Source organism: Cervus elaphus, chromosome 4 (genome assembly GCF_910594005.1).
Source record: "Cervus elaphus chromosome 4, mCerEla1.1, whole genome shotgun sequence".
Taxonomy (NCBI): Eukaryota; Metazoa; Chordata; class Mammalia; order Artiodactyla; family Cervidae; genus Cervus; species Cervus elaphus.
The window spans coordinates 6,348,413-6,369,773 of record NC_057818.1 but is presented as its reverse complement, the minus strand read 5'-3'; the positions used below and the strand labels follow the sequence as shown (position 1 = coordinate 6,369,773).

General features: G+C 46.0%; 1 protein-coding gene and 1 long non-coding RNA gene across 3 annotated transcripts in view; one reads left to right on the top strand and one right to left on the bottom strand.

Moving 5' to 3' along the window:
- SYCE1L (synaptonemal complex central element protein 1 like) overlaps positions 1-21,361 on the bottom strand; it is a 92,242-nt gene that overhangs the window by 20,696 nt on the left and 50,185 nt on the right. The window lies entirely within an intron of this gene.
- Positions 1,695-3,187, top strand: LOC122691530. 2 transcript variants are annotated; one of them, XR_006340431.1, is made up of 2 exons: positions 1,695-1,896; positions 3,049-3,187. It is a non-coding gene; the product is annotated as an uncharacterized LOC122691530 (long non-coding RNA). The 2 variants fall into 2 exon arrangements; XR_006340430.1 differs by having other exon boundaries at positions 2,763-3,187.

The following is a 21,361-nucleotide window of genomic DNA, read 5'->3' as shown; positions in this document are numbered from 1 at the left end:
TTCTATTTGTATCTTCAATTTATTTGATCAGTGTCTTACAGTTTTCAATACACAGGTCTTTTACATCCTTGGCTTAATTCATTTCTAAGTATTTTATTCACCTCCACTAGCTTGGTTCATAGTGATGCTTCCTAAGACCCAGTTGACTTCACATTCCAGGATGTCTGGCTCTAGGTGAGTGATCACACCATTGTGATTATCTGGGCTGTGAAGATCTTTTTTTGTACAGTTCTTCCGTGTATTCTTGCCACCTCTTCTTAATATCTTCTGCTTCTGTTAGGCCCATACCATTTCTGTCCTTTATTGAGCCCATCTTTGCATGAAAATTTCCCTTGGTATCTCTAATTTTCGTGAAGAGATCTCTAGTCTTTCCCATTCTGTTGTTTTCCTCTATTTCTTTGCATTGATCACTGAGGAAGACTTTCTTATCTCTCCTTGCTATTCTTTGGAACTCTGCCTCCAAATGGGTATATCTTTCCTTTTCTCCTTTGCCTGTCGCTTCTCTTCTTTTCATAGCTATTTGTAAGACCTCCTCAGACAACCATTTTGCCTTTTTGCATTTCTTTTTCTTGGGGATGGTCTTGATCACTGTATGCAGGTCAAGAAGCAACAGTTAGAACTGGACATGAAACAACAGACTGGTTCAAAATTGTGAAAGAAGTATGTCAAGGCTGTATATTGTCACCCTGCTTATTTAATTTATATGCAGAGTACATCATGAGAAATGTTAGACTGGATGAAGCACAAGCTGGAATCAAGATTTCCAGGAGAAATATCAATAACCTCAGATATGCAGATGACACCACCTTTATGACAGAAAGTGAAGAAAAATTAAAGAGCCTCTTGATGAAGGTGAAAGAGGAGAGTGAAAAAGTTGGCTTAAAACTCAACATTCAGAAAACTAAGATCATGGCATCTGGTCCCATCACTTCATAGCAAATAGGTGGGGAAACAGTGGAAACAGTGACAGACTTTATTTTAGGGGGCTCCAAAATCACTGCAGATGGTGACTACAGCCATGAAATTAAAAGACCTTTGCTCCTTGGAGGAAAAGTTATGACCAATCTAGACAGCATATTAAAAAGCAGAAACATTGCTTTGCCAACAAAGGTCAATCTAGTCAAAGCTATGGTTTTTCCAGTAGTCATGTGTGGATGTGAGAGTTGGACTATAAAGAAAGCTGAACGCTGAAGAATTGATTCTTTTGAACTGTGGTATTGGAGAAAATTCTTGAGAGTCCTTGGACAGCAAGGAGATCCAACCAGTCCATCCTAAAGGAAATCAGTCCTGGGTGTTCATTGGAAGAACTGATGTTGAAGCTGAAACTCTGATACTTTGGCCACCTGATGTAAAGAACCGACTCATTAGAAAAGACCCTGATGCTAAGGAAGATTGAAGGCAGGAGGAGAAGGGGATGACAGAGGATGAGATGGTTGGATGGCATCACCGACTCAATGGACATGAATTTGGATAAGCTCTGGGAGTTGGTGATGGACAGGGAGGCCTGGCTTGGTACAGTCCATGGGGTTGCAAAGAGTCAGACACTACTGAGTGTTTGAACTGAACTGAACTGACTAAAGTATTTTATTGCTTTTGACAGTACTGTGAATAGAATTTTTTTTTCAATTTCTTTTTCAGATAGTTTGTTGACAGTAGAGAAACACAACAAATTTGACCTGGTGAAAAGAGATCAAGGTGGCTAAGTCAGTGGACACAGAGTTCACCTCCCCACACAAAAACATCAAAAATACATCTACACATGGAGCAATTGTCACTGAAAAACCAGGAAGTAGCAAGACCAACACTAGCAACTGTTGACCTCACTTGCAGTCCAACATGCTTCCTAAGTGCTCTGCTGCCTCTGAAAAAATAATAAATTCAGCCCAACGCTCAACTGTAAGTAATGGAATCCAATATTCTAGTGACTGAGTATGCTGAAGCCCTGAGTTTCATTAGTTTAAGAAAGAGTTCTTAATATTTACTGTCTCAATTCCCTGAATTAAACAGACATTAATAAATGCTAATTACTAAGTATATTAAAATAGTGCATTGAAAGGAAGACCACACTGGAAGCCAGAAAATCTAGGGTTTAGGTTTTACTCTGCATTAATTCTCTCCATGAACTTAATTTATTTTCATACCCTCTGGAACCCAGGATATCATTAGCTCTTGTGATTCTCAACCCTGGATGTACATTGCAGTAAGGTGGAGAGAATGTAAAAAAGGTCATGCCCATGCCTCACCTCCAGAGATTCTGATTCCACTAATTTTGGATAGAGCTGCAAGTTCCCCAGGTTATTTTTATATTTGGTGGGACTTGGAACCATTAATCTAATTCCAACAACACTGTAGATGAGTCATTTAAGGGCTCTTCCAAGCCCTTGAATCTTCTGTAATTTTATGATGGTTTCCATTCTCACTGAAAATCTAAGAATGACTTCAGCCTATTGTGTAAGTGGCCTGAAAGTGCAACTCACGAAAAAATTTATTTATCTGCCCCGGGTGGGTTCAACAAGCAAAGATTGGAAACATCTGAGCTGAGTATTGGTTGCTCTGGGGACACGGGACACAGTGAGGATGGGAGAAAGAGGTCCTCAGGGAGCTTGTTGGAAAACTCATGTCAAAGCCTTTTCAGAGGTATGTCATTCTTGCTAGGAAGCCAGCAGCAAATGCCCTGCCTACGGGCTATTAGTACACTTGATATCACAGGGCACTACAGTTCACTAGCTCCACAAACACCTACTTTCCTTCTCCTCACCCAGGAACATCTGAAAACTCACATCGACATTGGCAAAACTCTTTTGACAACGAGAGCTATTGAAACCACTCTTGGATGGTGAACACCACAGAGGAATGAGACAGGGACATAAATGAGGAGGAAAATTACAGCTTAAATTTAAGATTAAACTTGAAAACTTAGTGTTCTCTCTCTGTCCTCTTTCCAATTCCCTGATGCCCTACTTCAAAAAGTCAGTCTTATTGTTGAATATGGATCTTCAGCACTTATTTAGCAAGCCTCTGCCATTACATTCATTTTTCTTTCTCCAGAGAAAAACCACCCCACTCTGGAAGTTAGGATTTTACATTGAGAACAGAGAATACTGGGGCTCAAAGGAGAGGCAAATGAGGACAACTCCAAGATTTTTTGTTCTTTCTTTTTTTTAAGAGCTTTTCTCTACCTAAGGTGGGTACCAAACCCTTGAGTCTTCTCTTAATGTTTTGGAGTTCATATATGTTTTAACTGTCCATTTTGACTCATTCAGTTTAATTCACTCTGTTTCTCTTCTTTAAGGATAACTTATGGGATGAAATTAGAGATTTTTGGCATGAAAAGAATGAAGGAATAAAAACCAAATCTACTCAAGTGATTTAATTCTCTTTTTATCAAGCTTAGTTAACCCTCTTCTCTAGTTTCTGCCATGAAAAATCTGGCCTCAACTTTTCCCATGAGCAAAAGGACAAACTTGGACACTATAACTTAAAAGGCTTTTTCCTGCTATAACAGTTAATTTTCATTTTACCTCAACTTTTCCCTATAGAAAGTTGTTTCCTATTAAAACTACACTTAGGTTTGGGCTTCCCTTGTGGCTCAGCTGGTAAAGAATCTGCCTGCAATGTGGGGGACCTGAGTTCAATCCCCGGGTTGGGAAGATCCCCTGGAGAAGGGAAAGGCTACCCACTCCAGTATTCTGGCCTGGAGAATTCCATGGACTATGTAGTCCATGGGGTCACAAAGAGTTGGACACGACTGAGCAACTTTCACTTCACTTAGGTTTAGCGTTTGCATTTTAAAAACAATATTTGGTGCCTTTTACTGTGTATTAGATACCATTTCGTACTTTCCTTCATTAGTATTAATTTTGGCCCCCAAAAGTAAGTTAGAGATGATAAGATGAAGAAAACACTACTAATTCATTGACATATTCCATAAATATCCATTACTTGCCAAAATGTAACTCAATATTAGAAACACTAGATAAGAAATGGTCCTTTCTTTTACATCCCTTTTGGTTCTGTCTTTTATATATCTCTTGGTGGAGAGAGAAAACAATACTTTACAATAAAGTGCATCTTTTTATAAGAGATAATACAGCAGTTATGGGAAAACAGAAAAGAAAAATTGGGGGTTTTGTTTAATGGATTCAGAAAAGAGTCCATGAAGGTGATGAGATCTGAGATATCTCCAGAAGGATGGCTGGAAGAGAAATAGGTGGAGAAGAGGCAAAGGAGAAAAGCGGAAAGGACCAGCCCTTCAGTTACGAGTGTGGCCGCCGCCCCCAGCAAAGCCCACGTTCTGCCACCTGCTGTTCATGCCCTTCTGCAGTCCCCGCTTGCCCTGAGGAAAGGCAGCCTGGGTAGCCTGTAAGCTATTGCCAAATGACTGTGTCTTTTCAAGGCTTGTTGCTATTGTTGTTTAATGGCTAAGTCACGTCCAACTCTTTTGCAACCCCGTGGACTGTAAATCGCCAGATTCCTCTGTCCATGGGGTTCTCCAGGCAGGAATACTGGAGTGGGTTGCCATTTCCTTCTCTGGGGGATCTTCCAAACCCAGGGTTCACACCTCCATCTCCTGAATCAGCAGGCAGGTTCTGTACTGCTGAGCCGCCAGGGAAGCCCTGTTTCCGAGACCGTGTGAACTATGGTCTTGTTGGTCTTGGTCCCTCCTGGATATCCCACTCTGATGGAAGTCTGTGACCATGTTGTAAGGATGCTCAAGCAGCCCATAGAGAAGACCCCAATGGAGAAGGCTGAGGCTTCCTGTTAATAACCCAAACCATGTGAGTGAGCCGGCTGGGAGGCTGATTCCCCAGCCCAGCCGTCAGATTACTGAGACGGCCTGACCTCTTTCCTGCAACCTCATGAGAGATCTTAAACCAGAACCACACTGCTGACCACTTCTGAATTCCTGCGAGATAATATGTGTTTATTGCTGAGAGTCACTTTATTTGGGTGTAATTTGCTTCACTGTAATAGATAGTTCATTTAGGTGGCATCCAAGTTTATGTCATGCTCTAAGATAAGACGGGGAACGGTGAGGGATGGAGTCCAAAAGTGAAGGGGATGATCTGATTGGAAAGATTTTCTAGTCAGGGTAGACCACAGGGAAATTTAAGAGGGAACCGTTGTTGATTTTAGCAATGAAGTAATGCAACTAGATTTGTGAGTTAGAAAGTAAATGCCTAGGGACTTCTCTGGTGGCCCAGTGGTTAAGAGTCACCCTTGCAAGGCACGGGACACCAGTTCGACCCCTGCTCTGGGAGGATCTCACATGCCTCGGGGCAACTAAGCCTGTGTTTCACAGCACGGAAGCCGCCGCAATGAGAAGCCCATGCACCACAACTAGAGGAAAGTTTGTGTAGCAATGAAGATGCTGCACGGCCGTAGATAAATAAATGTCTACTGTACAGCAGAGAGAACTCCACTCAACACTCTGTAATGGGAAAAGAATCTTAAGAAGAGTGGATATATGTGTATGCATAACTGAATCACTTTTCTATATACCTGAAACCATTCTGCTTACTTGCTCAGTCGTGTCCAACTCTTTACGACTCTGTGGACTGCAGCCTGCCAGGCTCCTCTGTCCATGGGATTCTCCAAGCAAGAACACTAGAGTGGGTTGCCATGCCCTCCTCCAGGGGATCTTCCCAACCCAGGGATTGAACCCAGGTCTCCTGCATTGCAGACGGATTCTTTACCAGCTGAGCCACCAGGGAAACTATTACAACACTGTAAATCAACTACACCCCAATAACATTTTTTAAAAAAAGACTGCACTTCCAATGCAGGGCACGTGGGTTCCATCCCTGGTTAAGGAACTAAGATCCCACATGCTGTGCAGTGTAGCCAAAAGATGATAAAAAGAAAAGAAGAAGAATAAATGCCTAGGCACCAGAGCATGAGCTGATGAAAGGTGATAGCAGCTATGATATTAACCTTGAATTCTTGCAATGATTTTTTTTCCTACTGGATTGTCTGTGTCTACCTTTATGAGAGTTTGACTTCCAGAGGAGTTGCAAGCGAACTGACAGATTGCCACCTCCTTCCCTCTTCACAACTCTTATCTACAGCCTACTTTGTTGATAACCTCCTTACATCTGCTTGATTACCTCCAGTGATGGGAAGCTCACCACCAGTTGAGTCCGCTGCCAACAGGTTGCTTTGAAGAGCCCTGACTCCCTATTTGAAGAGTCCAATTCTAGTGGACTACTGGGCTGGGTTTTAGACTTGTCTCTCCCACTGAACAACTGGTGACCTGGGGACTAGAACTCTTAAGATCAGTGTAGACTTGGATGGTGTTCAAGACTCTAGGACCTGCTGTTAGCCTGCTTGTTCTCTTGTGTTTGTGCGTGCTAAGTCACTTCAGTCATGTCTAACTCTTTGCGACCCTATGGACTGTAGCCTGACAGGCTCCTCTGTCCCTGGGGATTCTCCAGGCAAGAATTCTGGAGTGGGTTGCCATGCTCTCTTCCAGGGGATCTTCCTGACCCAGGGATCAAACCCATGTCTCTTACGTCTCCTGCATTGGTAGGCAGGTTCTTTACCACTAAGGCTACCTGGGACGCTTGAGATGAGCTCAAACAGATCAGTGATAAAAGTAATGGCCTCTGAGCCCAAAGGGACTCAGTAACTCTAGGTTGGGGTCTGAGAAGCAGAGTGGTGGAGACTTTGCCATGCCTACCGTTTCTAGACCTGACTTCCCCAGACTGAACAATAGGACCTTCTGAGGGAAAGCAGAACCCATTTCACTCTAAGCCCACATCTAACTCTGCAGCTGTTTTGAAGCACTGGATTGAAAGATGAGGCTTTGAATCGATGTGTGGTTTTCTGAGTGCTCCCGAGAGCTCACGCCGTAACAGCTCACATTCCCCTCACTCTGATGGCCCTCGTGGGCCTGCAAAGAGGTAGCAGGAAGGCTGCAGTCCTGTGATGCCTATGATGAAGATGAGGTCATGGCTAACCAGGACTTGGCTTGGACAAGCCCTCGTCAGGGAAGCACAAGAAGCATCCCAGCTTTGGTTCAGTCCCCTGCCTTTCCCGCCCAGGGCTGCAACACTTGGCCACCAAGAGAGGCCTGCTAAGTGCTCTGGATGTCCACACAGTTGCTTAATCAGTAAGTTCAATCATCTGGAGTTTTAATAACTTTTAACCATTCAGTGTATTATGCAATCCCTGTAGGTCCTGCCAAGACACAGAAGCAAGACTGTGAACAAGCAGGTCACCTGTCTCTTTTGTTTCACATGGATGCTTAAACTCGAGTGTCGTATTTGTGGCTGGTATTGTGTGGATGTTGGTCAACCAATAGATTTTTGAAACTTTATTTCAGGATATGTAATAAGAGGTTCCTTAAATTTCAGAAGTATAGTGTAGTAAAAAAAAAGGACTTTAAAATCAGAATGACCCACTTTCAAATTACGGCTTTGTTCGGACATCTGAATTCAGCATGGCAGGAGCACAGACAGGAGAGAACTTTCAAGCGGGATGGCCCTCATTCTTCACACCAGCCTCTGAGCGCAGCGGGGAGGCTGGGGGAGGACCGCTTCTGCTCAACGTGGGACATCCCTGACGGGCAATCATTGCACTGCAGCTCCCTGGTGAACTGGCCCACACTTTGTCAAAGCCCCTGCACCACCCCCCAGACCACACACACACACACACACACACACACACACACAAAACCACTTGAACTACTAATTCCATCTCCGTGTCTCCTTCCCAAAGGATCCAACTAACAGCATCAGTTAAACTCTCTGGGATTCCATTTTCCCTCTTTCAGATTGCACAGTTGGGAGATAAGGTCTGACCTATCTGCACCACCATGTGTGGAGTGGATCGCGGGAGGGCACCTGCGGCCCAGCCCAGGGAACTGAGTTCGGTGGTCGTCGGACACCTCTCGGGGAGGGCTGGTGGGGAAGGGAGGTCCGAGAGGGAAGGGATATGTGTGCACATGTGGCTGGTTCACTTGTTGTTGTTCAGAAGAAACTAACACAAGATTGTAAAGCAATTATACTCTGAGAATAATAAAACCAAAAACATTACACTGTTACCATACACATCATCAGAATGAAGAGGTGAAGTGAAGTAGAATGTGTCCATTATCCTAGCTCATGAGAAACCGAGATTTTTTTCCTTCACTCACTGGAAAGAACTTCTCCACTACTGGTGTATAAAAACAAGATGTGTTCTCATGGCTGAGTCTCTTCACTCTTCACCTGCAGCTATCACAACATTGTCAATCGGGTCTACCCCAAAACAAAATGCTTTTGGTGTTAAAAAAATATATTAAAAATTAAAAAAACAAGATGTATTCTTCACTTCTGTTCACCAACTATAATATGCATATGTGAGAGTTCAGTCGTGTCCAGCTCTTTGCAACCCCATGGATTGTAGCCTGCCAGGCTCCCCTGTCCGTGGAATTTTCCAGGCAAGAATACTGAAGTGTTATTCTCACAGAATAACATTAACCATCCTAAGGGTTATGCTGGAAATGATTGTAGAAAAGTCACAGGTCTGTGGGCATCTTGGGGGTGGAAACTTGGGGTTTCCTAAGTGCTACGATAAATGTAAATACGGGGTGTCCAAGGGGAACACAGAGAAGGGAAATCTAGCCTGGAACATCAAGAAAAACTACCTAGGGTGAAAATACCTGATCTGAGCCTGGAAGAAAGAGTACATTTCAATAAGCAAGAGAGGAAGGATGTTGTCAGAAGAGGGGGAGGCTCTTGCCAAGTCTCCGAGATGCCAGAGAGCAAGGCAGAGTGAGACAAAGTCACGATGCTCCACAGATAGTATAGAGCAGATGGGGGGAGAAGGAGGAGGTCCCAACACAGCTGTCCCATCCATAGGGGGCTCATGGCAGGGGTTCTGTACCCCGCTGCCCAGGAAAGGACGGTTAGCAGGGCCAGAAGGAGTGAAGGGTCTGGTCCACGGTCCCCGGGTGGTGAAGTCACCAACCACCCAGAGGCAGCCCAGATCTCTGATGCTCCTCCACCAGCAAGTGCATGAAGACGCCCTCATCACCGGAAGTTACTGCGGCAGCCAGACAAGCCCCGACCAGGGCTTAGTTAGCTGGTTGCCATGGGGCAGGGAGAGGGGCACAGTTGCTGCTATTGTCCAGTGGCTCAGCCGTGTCCGACTCCTTGCGACCCCATGGACTGCAGCAAGCCAGGCTCCCCCATCCTCCACACCTCCCGGGGTCTGCTCAGATTCATGTCCATGGAGTCGGTGATGCCATCCAGCCATCTCACCCTCTTCTGCCCCCTTCTCTTCCTGCCTTCCGTCTTTCCCACGGAAGTCTTCTCTAGTGTGTCAACCAATCAACCTCAGAATCAACACTTCAGACCTCTTCTGGGGAGAGGAGCTCTGTGCTGTAGTTCAGGGAATTTGAGCTCACTGTTTGAAACTGCAGTTTAGGGGAAACAGAAGCCAGCGTGCACATTCACAGGATTCGGTTCCCCCCAAGTCAATTATGCCTAAGTGATGTCAAGAGCCTGCCTGAGCCACAAAAGAGAGAGCAATCTTTAACCTCAGAATTGAAGCTGATCCTGCTGCCTTAACCTAAGCCTTTGTGTCTGGCCCTCCTTGCAGGCCCCGGTCTGGTTCTCATTGCTTTTGTGGATTAAACAAAATCCTTCCCATAACCTAAATTAGGGTTTGCATTAGGATTTCTTTTGTTACAATATAAAAAAGCAGAAGAACCACCCAAAGCCCTACTACCATCTGGGCTATTGATCTACTGGACACAGGCTGTCCCAATAGAAAGAACATTTTCCCCAAGAATGAAGATGACATCACGCCGGCATTGACACAAACCAGGTGAAGTGAAGCCCCTTTTCAAAGAGTTGGAGGAATGACCTACATGGGAAAAGAATCTTTTAAAAAGTGGGTATATATCTGTATGGGCTTCCCTGGGGTTCAGTGGTAAAGAATCTGGCTGCAATGCAGGAGACACAGGAGACGAAGTTTCCATCCCTAGGTTGGGAAGGTCCCCTGGAGAAGGGCATGACAACCCACTCCAGTATTCTTGCCAGAAAAATCCCAGCGACAGAGGAGCCTGACGGGCTACAGTCCATGGGGTCACAAAGGGTCAGACAGAGAACACAGCATGTGTCTCATAAATGACTCAGCGTGCTGTGCTCCTGAGGCTAACACAGCATTGGGAATCTACTGTTCTTCTGTAACAGCTCTGAAATAAAAACTAAATACCAGGGCCAGAGGGACTTGAGCTGCTCCTATGCCCTGCTATTCCTTATTGGTGCAGGGAGGTTACTGCAATCCACACAGGATCAGACGGGACAAACTGGACCCAAAAGTTGCCTTCAGATGACATTTCTCTAGAAGAAACCCCATCTCATGCAAGAACACATGGACCAATCAAGCTCAGCTCCCTCCATCTTGTAACAAAGAGATGCCAGCTTTGACTGGACAGGTGACTTGCTCCAAAGTGAGTCTGGCATGGCAGAATTGGAATCTGAGCCTTACAGTTTCCAGACCATCACTAGTCTGGTCTCAGCTATTCAGAAAGCAGTGAAAGACTCCCAGGTCCAAGCTTTTCCTTCCATCTGGGTGAGAAAATGACACAATTCAAAAGAAAAGGCTGCCCCAGGAACGGTGCAAAGAATTTTTTAAAAATAAAAACCAAACAGTCTGGCAGCTGAGAAACACATTTTTAGACTGTTCGTGTTTTCACCGTACATTTGTACACACGCTGAGGGGTGTGTGTCTTACCCGTGCAGCTCCGTGTGAATACAGACCTGTCAGTCATCCATGCCGCATGGTTTGGGATTGACACATGAGACCTCTAGCAAGAAGGAGAGCATCCCCCTTGCACCTGATGCTGAAACTCAAGAAACAGACACCAGATGTAGGTGTTGCTGGTAGAGGGAAAAGATGGTCACAGCTGATAAGGCTCTTAGGAGATTACCCAGTTCAGTATGTCCCAGAATAATCCACAGGAAAGTGATCTGCTTTTATATAGAGGGGTCCTGTGATCAAGTGGCTTGGGGGAACCTCAGTTTACTTCCAATCTGACAGGATTCTTTATTGCAGGACTCCTTCACTGCAGGGGGGTTACTATGGTAGTGTGTACTGATGATTTCTAGGAGAGAAGTCTAAGGTACAGACTCCCCCAAATGTGGGAGAAGAGATACGTGTATACGAATGGTCAAGTCCCTGCACTGTTCACCGGAAACTGTCCCAGCAGTGTTAATCAGCTACACCCCAACACAAAATAAAAAGTTTCAAAATAAACCTCCTCAATCTTATATGTCCACCAAACCCCTTTTCATTCTAAGGACAATCTCATGAGACTAATGTTTCTTAGGAAATAACCTTTCAATGTTGACCTTTTCCAATATGCTAATTTTACAGATGAGAAAAAAAAAAGCAGAGAAGAAAAGTGACTTGGAACAGGTCACACTAGTCAGAATCACAAGCTGGAATCAAGGTTGCTGGGAGAAATATCAATAACCTCAGAGAGGCTGATGATACGACTCTAATGGCAGAAAGCAAAGAGGAACTAAAAAGCCTCTTGATGAAGGTGAAAGAGGAGACTGAAAAAGCTGGCTTTAAACTCAACATTCAAAAAACTAAGATCATGGCATCTTGTCCCATCACTTCATAGCAAATAGATCGGGAAAGACGGAAACAGTGACAGAGTTTATTTTCTTGGGCTTCAAAATCAATGAGGACAGTGACTATAGCCACGAAATCAAAAGACACTTGCTCCTTGGAAGAAAAGCTATGATAAACCTAGACAGTGTATTAAAAAGCAGAGACATCACTTTGCTGACAAAGGTCCATCTAGTCAAGGCTATGGTTTTTCCAGTGGTCATGTACAGATGTGAGAGTTGGACCATAAGGACGGCTGAGTCCTGAAGAATTGATGCTTTTGAACTGTGGTGTTGGAGAAGACTCTTGAGAGTCGCTTGGACTGCAAGGAGATCCAACCAGTCCATCATAAAGGAGATCAGTCCTGGGTGTTCATTGGAAGGACTGATGCTGAAGCTGAAGCTCCAATACTTTGGCCACCTGATGCCAAGAGCCAACTCATTGGAAAAGACCCTGACGCTGAGAAAGATTGAAGGCAGGAGGAGAAGGGGACGACAGAGGATGAGAGGGTTGGATGGCATCACCGACTCAGTGGACATGAATTTGAGTAGGCTCTGGGAGGGAGTGAAGGACAGGGAGGCCTGGCATGCTGCGGTCCTTGTCACAAAGAGTCAGACACGACTTAACGGAACAGCAACCACAGTGGAGTCAGGACTCAAACCTGAGCCTTTGGGTGAGAACCAGAGAGACCAAGCCTGTTCTTGCTGCCGTGTCTGTAATGCACTTCTAACAGGGTTTTCACTGAGTAGTAAGCTGGAGCTTCCCTGGTGCTCTCCTGGCTAAGAGTTTACTTTCCAAAGCAGGAGGTGCATGCTCCTGATTGAGGAGCTAAGCTCCCACGCGCCTTGTGGCCAAAAAACCAAAACACAAAACAGAAGCAATTTTGTAGCCAGTTAAATGAAGACTTTTAAAATATATATATATATTTTAAAAAATTAGTAGAAAGTCAATGACTAACCAGTAAGAGCTAAGTGTTTTATCCACATTACCTTATACAGATGGTCTTGAACACAGCCTTAAAGAATAGGTACTCTTACCACCAGTTTTACAGGTAACGACATTGAAACCTGCTCTATTGACCACTTGACTTCAGGCAGAGGGCTCCCTCGTGGCTCAAACAGTAAAGAATCTGCTTGCAATGCAAGCGGCCGGAGTTCAGTCCCTGGGTCGGGAAGATCCCCTGGAGAAGGAAATGGCAACCCACTCCAGCATCTTCACCAGGAGACTCGCATGGACAGAGGAGCCTGGCGGGCCACAGTCCATGGGGTCGCAAGGAGGTGGGCGGGACTGCGTAACTCTCACGTGAGTGGAAGCACACCCAGAGTGAGTGGGTGAGTGATACCGGGTAAGACGCTGCTTCACTGCAGCTATAAATGACCTCCCCAGATACTTTTCCACAAGAGGAAGTGACAGGGACAAAGGGAGGAAAAATAAAGCAACGATGGTTTCCCTCTGACCATAGCAGAGACCCCTCTCCCAAACTTGAGCTGAAGATCATATCCCAGACCCAAGAGCTCCACGGCTCAGTCTATGACCAACAGCACAGTTTGTGCACAGACTAGAGAGGTGACATGGGTCTTGCTGGATGACTTCATTTCTGAGCTTCCCTAATCAAAGCCCAAGAGGTCCCATCTTGCCCATAAGGAACGCATTAGCCCAGCCCTCCCACACTTCCATTGTCTCTTGAAAGTTGCTCAAGTCTTTTCTACCACCACAGAAACCCCATCCCGTGGGATTTCAAATTGTTTCCCTTCCTTGCCCTTAATTCTGTGTTCCTGTCTCACATTAGCAAAACCTTACAGCTAAAGCTAGAATTCCTGTGACTGGACCGGGGCTCTGGACCTTACACGCTGTGTGACCCTGGACGGATCATCCCAGGGATAAGAGGATCACTACTATCATCGACATCACCTGAGTGCTGACTATGGGCTCTCCCTACCATGAAAGGCTTTAGGCGTCACAGCAAACCAGGGGGACAGCTGTTATAATCGCCCACGTTTTCCAAATAAGAAAACGTAGCACAGAAAAGTTAAACCAGTTCTTCAATTTATGACCTTTGGTAGACAGCTGATCTAGAGTTTGAACGTAAACAGTTTGATCCCAGGGTCCACTGCTTATCAAGCACTGGACAGAGGAATCACCTTTGAGTTGCACGTGTTGTGTCTGAGTGTGTAAGGTGAACGATGTCTTGCTGGCACAAGCCTGGGAGGTTGGTATTATTATCTCCATTATATTATAAAGATGAGGAGACTGAGGATCAGCAAGATTTTAAAATCTGCTCAATGTCAAGCTTGCAGCAGATGACTGGTGGAAACAGAACTGGGGCTTGGAGCTGCATGTCTGCAAGACCCAGGCTCTTTTTATTTGTTTATTTTTAACTGGAGGATCATTGCTTTACAGAGTTGCATTGGTTTCTGCCACACATCAGGGTGAGTCGGTCATAAGGATACATGTGTGCCCTCCCCCTGGGCCTCCCCCCACCTCATCCCAGCCCCCTAGGTTCTCACCAAGCACCAGGCTGAGCTCTCTGCCTCATTCAGCAAATCCCCACTGGCTGTCTATTTTACGTGTGATAATGTGTATGTTTCCAAGCTACTCTCACTATCCCGCCCTCTCCCTCCCCCGGTGTGTCCACGGGCCTGTTCTTTATGTCGGCATCTCTACTGCTGCCAAGACCCAGGCCCTTTTGCACCCGTGATTCCGAGGCCCCCAGTTTCCTGGCTCACACACGAAGGTAATGTACACCGCCCCCCCTGCATGACTGCGGCGAAGATACGGGGATGTAAAGTCCGCGTGAGCGGTGTGCCCAGCGATGACTGCCTCTTCTCACCCCCGGCTACACAAACCAACACCGAGGAGTCTCTCTGGCAGGCTGCCATGCGCTGACTCTGGGTTCATGTGTTGGCTGGATGTTAGATTCACTCACCTAATTTTTTTAGGGCCTTTTAAAACATATGAGGTAATTTGTCTTTGTTGGTTAAAAAAGAAAGAAAGAAAGAAAAAGATTTAGGATGAATTCAGCCTGCAGCATAATTAACCCCAGGCCTGTCCGTCCCTGAGGGAATCCTTCCTATCTTAGCAAAACACAGGCAACTCGGGGCTCAGAGCACATCACTTTATAGAGTCTAGCTAATCCAACATAAAATGCCTTGAATCATCAAGTTTTTATTCCTGCCACCTCTAAGAGCCTCTGTTTCTCCCCTAAAGCAAAACAAAGGAAAAGTTTTTGCCAGCCTGAAGGTTGACCAAACAACATAAATTCCAACTGATAACTGTTAAGAAAGTCTGGAGTCCTGGCTTAGGCTGGAGTCTTGGTTTCTGTTTCGAAAGATGCACCTTCGGGTTGGAAAGAACAAAGGCGGATGTGTAGGAAGCGGAAGACATTTGGTGTGCCTGCCATTGCTTCTAGAACGTGTCTCTGCTTGATTTTCACAAGGCTTTCTGAGCATAAAGGCTAGCTGGTTGCCAGCCCACCTCCAAATGACGGAAGGATTCATTCAAAACAGAGAACTTGGGCTTTAATTTTAAACCATGCTTTTGTTCCCGCTCACAGTGCAACCAAAAATGTGAGGAAATTGTTTGCAATCCACCCTCAGTGGTTTGGATCATTTGGCTATCGCGTGACCTTCGGTGATCTGAGTCACCTCTCTCTTGGCTTTGCTAAAAAAGTTCATTGTTATTCAGTTCTCCCTGTCTCGCTGCCTGTTCAGCAATGCTTTCTCCCCACTGAATAAAGAAAAACGGTGGGGCGTGGGGCAGATCCTGTGGAGAAACAACGGTAAGTAGACGTGTGTTGCTTTAGATGGCGTCTCTCTTCATGTGCTCAAGTCCATGTGCTTTCGCAGTGGTGCTTGGAGTCAGTGTCCACGAGGAAGCCAGATGGAGCTTTTGCGGCCAGCTAAGAAAACAGCATCTGTCCTGACTTCAGGCGAAATAACACGACCAAAACAAGAAGCAGAAGTCAAAGACACAATTGAACTAGGAGACACAGCTGGTACTAGTAATTACAGTTCCGACCAAATCGACAGGAGTGAAACGATTCTGAGGCTGCTTCACTCTGTGTTTAGTCACTCAGTCGCGTCTGACACTTTGCGACCCCGTGGACTGTAGCCCACCAGGCTCCTCTGTCCATGGGATTCTCCAGGCAAGAGTACTGGAGTGGGTTGCCATGCCCCCCTCCAGGGGATCTTCCCAATCCATGGATTGTACCCAGGTCTCCCACAGGATCTGGCAGGAAGATCCTTTACCGTCTGAACCACCAGAGATGCCCATGAATATTGGGGTGGGTATCCTATCCCTTCTCCAGGGGATGTTCCCAACCCAGGGCTCTGAAGTGGGCTCTCCTGTATGGCAGGCAGGTTCTTTACCAGCTGAGCCACTAGGGAAGCCCAAACAAGACTTACGGTCTAAGTCTCCTGGTGAAAACGTTACCTTGCTGAGCTCCTACCTGGATCACACAAGGTCCTTCACGATCTGATGCTTCAGTAGATAGGATGGATATTGATGGACCACTCCACAGGCATCCCAGTGCATTGTGGGGCATTGCTGAGATGTGAGATGCTCCCCTCCTGGGGTGCCTTCCCTGCAGTGGCCCCCCTGACTCTGGCACCCATCCTGTGAGCTCCTCCAGACAGTCCAGTCACGCCCTCCAATCTATCCCTGCCACGCACTGCTCACCTCTGCTCTGCTTAATAAAATCTTATCCTTAAAGACTGAGCTCAAACTTCACCTTTCCGGAGTCACCTTTAACTGACTCTAGTTTGGGTCTGCCCAGCATGTTAGTGGTCAGTGGGAAAGCATGGTCACAGTATCTTGCAATGCTTCGCATCAAAAGTAGGATTCTAGTTCCTCATTCTTTAGCCTCAAATTTGCTTTGCACTATAGGATGTGGTAGAAGTGACGCTATATGAATTCTGCCACCCAGTTCTCAAGATGCCTTGAAATATCCTCTCTTGGTCTCTGGAAATGCTGGCCTGAGCTCACCATAGCAAAAAAAAGACACACACAAAAAAAACCCAGTCTTTCCTACTGGAGGTTGTAAATCCATGTTGAGGAGATCCACAGTATGCCCAGAGAATGCTAACATTAACTGCCATCTGGCCCACCCACCTCACCTGAGCCAACAAGGGACACAGCCCCAGGAGGGATCCCAGACAAGACAAAAGAACCACCCAGCTGAGCCCAGCCCAGACTGAAGAAACAGGAGCAAGTAAATACTCAAGGTCTCCCACTCAAAAAATGGGCAGAAGACCTAACTAGACATTTCTTCAAAGGAGACATACAGATGGCCAGTAGGCACATGAAAAGATATTTAAATGTTGCTAATTATTAGGGAAATGCAAGTCAAAACGACAATGAGATATCACCTCACACACGGCTACCATCAAAAAATCCATAAACGACAAGTGCTGGAGAGGGTGTAGAGAGAAGGGAACCCCGCTGCACTGTTGGTGGAAATGCAGATTGGCACAGCCACTCTGGAGAACAGTATGGAGGTTCCTTAAAACACTAGACATAGAGCTACCATATGACCCTGCAGTCCCACTCCTGGACATACATCCAGAGAAAAACACAATCCAAACAGATGCATGCACCCCAACATTCATTGCGGCACTGTTTACAATAGCCAGGACATGGAAGAAACCTAAATGCCCCTCGACAGAGAAATGGATAAAGAAGGTGTGGTACATGCATACAATGGGCTATTACTTAGACATTAGAAAGAATGAAATAATGTCATTTGCAGCAACATGGACGGGCCTAGAGAGTGCCATACTGAGTGAGGTAAGTCAGACAGAGAAGGAGAAGTACTGTATGACATCCCTCACATGTGGACTCTGAAAAGAAATGGTACCAATGAACAAAACAGAAACAGACTTTGAGAATCAGCTTGTGGCTGCTGGTGGGAAGCATGGGGAAAGGGATAGTGAGGGAGTTTGGGGGGGGGGCATGTACACAGTGCTCTGTTTTAAATGGATAACTAAGAAGGCCCCCCCGTACCGCACAGGGCAGTCTGCTTAGGCTGTGTGGCCATCTGGGGGGAGGGGGGCTTGGGGGAGAATGGACACATGTGTGTGTACGGCTGAGTCCCTTTGCGGTTTGCCTGAAACTATCACAACATTGTTTGTTAATCAGCTAAAACCCAATACAAAATTAAAACTTTAAAGGGGAAAGAAAAGAAATAGTCATGGTTTCAAGACACAACATTTCACAGTAGTTTATTAGGCAGCAGTAGATAATAGATAAAATATTTTTTCTAGGTGTTTCAGAAAGGTTCACGTACCTGCAGTAAGTCATAGGAAACTTCGTTTGGGGAAGGTGGGTTATTTCCAAAGGAAGTTTCTCTCTCTCCCACTCTCTTTATCCAACTAACTCCTATTCACGACTCAGGTCTCTAATCAGACAATAGTTCTGTGGGGATTCTTTCCAGCTCCCTTGAGATGCGGTCAGCCGCTTCTCTGCTGGGCTCCTGGGCATCCTGCTGAGTACATTTCACCGAAGCTTGCAGGGCCTGTTTCCCCATCCAACCAAAGGCTCAACAAGGCAAGCACAGAGCCTGTCTCAGCCTCTATTGCACTGTCAGCTTTGGTTTAGCACATGCCAAGCATGGGATCTTCTGCTTGTGCGTCTCGTCAGCTCCTCGGGCATTTACCGAGGCCCTCACCAGGCCACACATTCCACCGCAGGAAGGTGGTCCGTGTGATAAGGTTTTTCTTTAAATGGGACACACTCTGCCTCTATGTCTGTCTTCTGTTTGCAGGCTTACCTGTGATCACCAAGAGTTCGAGCCCCCAACACCCCCTGCATGTGTGCGTAATGGAATATGAGTTCTCTGCTCTCTCTAACCATCTTTTCTCCAGCCCACACACCAAGAAACAGCTGAGAGCCCTGCAAAGGTCTCGGCCAGGGTAGTTAGTACCTGACCACCCCATCTCTCCTCCCTTGACATTTTCCCTCTTGCCAAAGTCTTGCAACAAGAGCTTAGCGCCACCAGGAGTGGTCTGACCAAGGCAGAATAGAAGAAAATTACCACATCTTTTGTTTAGAACCTTATGCTACTCAAAGGCATGCAGGATGTTAATTCCCCCACCAGGGATCAAACCTGTGCCCCCTGCAGTGGAGGTGCCCTGTCTTAATCACTGGACCACCAGGGAAGTCCCTTAGGCCCTTATTCTTCTGTTAATGCTATGTTAAGCCCCCTCCTGATTTACTGGATGGATGCACCATGGAGATTACGGCAGCTCTGCCACGTTCAGCAGCCTGTGTGAAAAAGACGTTTGGATGAGGGTTCATTCACATCTCACCTTGACTTGAGAGCATACAGCTGATTTCACTGATTAACATTTGACAACACAAGTAGAACAATTTTCATTTAGTCCCATTTAAACATTTCTTTGGTAATTGGATTTTTCAGATGCTACTGTGATCACAGAAAATTGCATATTATGCAACGTTCCTGTGAATTCAAGTGAAGCAGAATCCTATATTACATTCCATTGAACAAGAACATGCCTCTGGTAGAAAAGTTTCTATTTAGCACTTGGCAGAAGGCTTTGTTTAATTCACCTGCATTCTATTTGGAAAAGGGAAAACAAATGAAGTGATACTAAATTCCTTTCAGGGAACTGAATATTTCTTGCCATCCCTGTGTTGCAGGGGGGGGACTGTAGAAAGAGGCTGCAGGAAGAGCAGAGTGTTTGCCATCAGATAAATTTGGGGTTTAATCTCTTTGCCACCACTAGGGAGCTTATGACAATGCAGAAGGAACTAAGGAATAACACTGAGATTCAGCTGCCCGAGGTCTAAAGTGGGGATATAGTTACTTCTCACAGAATTAAACTGTAGGTATTAAATGACGTTTTAGACGTATACATGTCCGCAACATGAAAGCACCGGTGAGTCTAGCTCCTTTGCTGTTATTTCCTCCTGGGGTGCAATTTCTGCCCATCTAGGGCCCTGGTTGACCTTGGACTCCAATAAACCCCACCACTGAGACAGGTATTTAATGCAGAACACTGCCTGTGATTGCCAAATTGTAAAAGAAGGCAAGACAGCTTCCTCCCAACAATCAGACTTGGTAGCTCACTGGTCCTGTTGGAAATTTTGTGTGTATGTGTGTAAGTGTGTGTGTAATAGTCACTCCCGAGCAGACAGCCACAGGACCCTCTTTGTGGACACGTGTAGGTGGAGGGAAGGAGAGGAGGGTAGAGACGGGGAAGACTGTTCCCTACAGGAGATGCTCTGAACCAGCCCAGTCTCTGACCAGAGGTTGGGGCGCAGCGCCCTCTAGTGCTCCGTAAACGCCTTGCATGGTGTAGTGAGGCGGGCCCCGCGGGTTGGTGCATCTCTAGGCAGATGCTGCCATCTGCTGGTTAAAATCACACTTTGCAACTCGCGAATGTTCAAAGTCAGGCTGGCAGCCATCAGGGCAAAGGCTGGGCCTGTTGCATCTCAAGCCCCTACATCGGCTTTTGGAAGGCATGAAAACACAAAGGAAAAGCAAGCTGGCTGTTGAGAGAGCCCACAACTACCTCCAAATAGACTCTGGGCCCATCTCAATACAGTTCAGTCGCTCAGTCCGACCCCATGAACCCCAGCACACCAGGCCTCCCTGTCCATCACCAACTCCTGGAGTTCACCCAAACTCATGTCCATTGAGTTGGTGATGCCATCCAACCATCTCATCCTCTGTCGTCCCCTTCTCCTCCTGCCCTCACTCTTTCCCAGCATCAGGGTCTTTTCCAAGGAGTCAGTTCTTTGCATCAGGTGGCCAAAGTATTGGAGTTTCAGGTTCAGCATTAGTCCTTCCAGTGAATATTCAGGACTGATCTCCTTTAGGATGGACTGGTTGGATCTCCTTGCAGTCCAAGGGACTCTCAAGAGTCTTCTCCAACACCACAGCTCAAAAGCATCAATTCTTCAGTGCTCAGTTTTCTTTATAGTCCAACTCTCACATCCATACATGACCACTGGAAAAACCATAGTCTTGACTAGATGGACCTTTGTTGACCTATCCCTTCCCAAGCCTCTGCCCTTTCACTTTGCAAACTGGCTGGTGCTCTTAGCTTTTCTACTGATCTTTGAAGACCCTGTATAAGGGAATGATTCTGAAGCATTGATGTTAAGTGACTATTTTGTTGTTGCTCTTGGGGGTGGGAATTAAGGGATTCTACACGTGTGAAAGTAAATTTGAAACGTTCTTCATACACTAAAACAGGTGATCCAAAATACTGGCTGGTAACTTGTAACATAGCTGTTCTTTTCACTTAAAAACTCCCTTTTTAACCCCCAGCCTCAACACAACATACCCAGACAGGCATTTTACCTTAACATCTCCCAACTGCACACATCTGTGACTGCAAACTCATCAGCTACTGCCTAACCTGTTTGATTACCTCTGTGGATGGAGCTTTCACTACCCAAGGTGTATGTGGATTCTGCTGTTGCACACTGGTGTGGTGGTGGTAAGTTGCTTCAGTTGTGTCTGACTCCATGCAACACTATGGATTGTAGCCCACCAGGCTCCTCTGTCCTTGGGATTCTCCAGGCAAGAATACTGGAGTGGGTTGCCATGCCCTCCTCCAGAGGATCTTCCCAACCCAGGGATCAAAGCTGCATCTCTTACAGATCCTGCATTGACAAGTGGTTTCTTTACCACTGTTGGACATGATTTGATAGCAAGTCCTCGTTTGCCTCGCTGGTTCCTTTTTCATGTGTCATGTGTTGAGAAGTACAAAGAGGATTTCCATTTCCA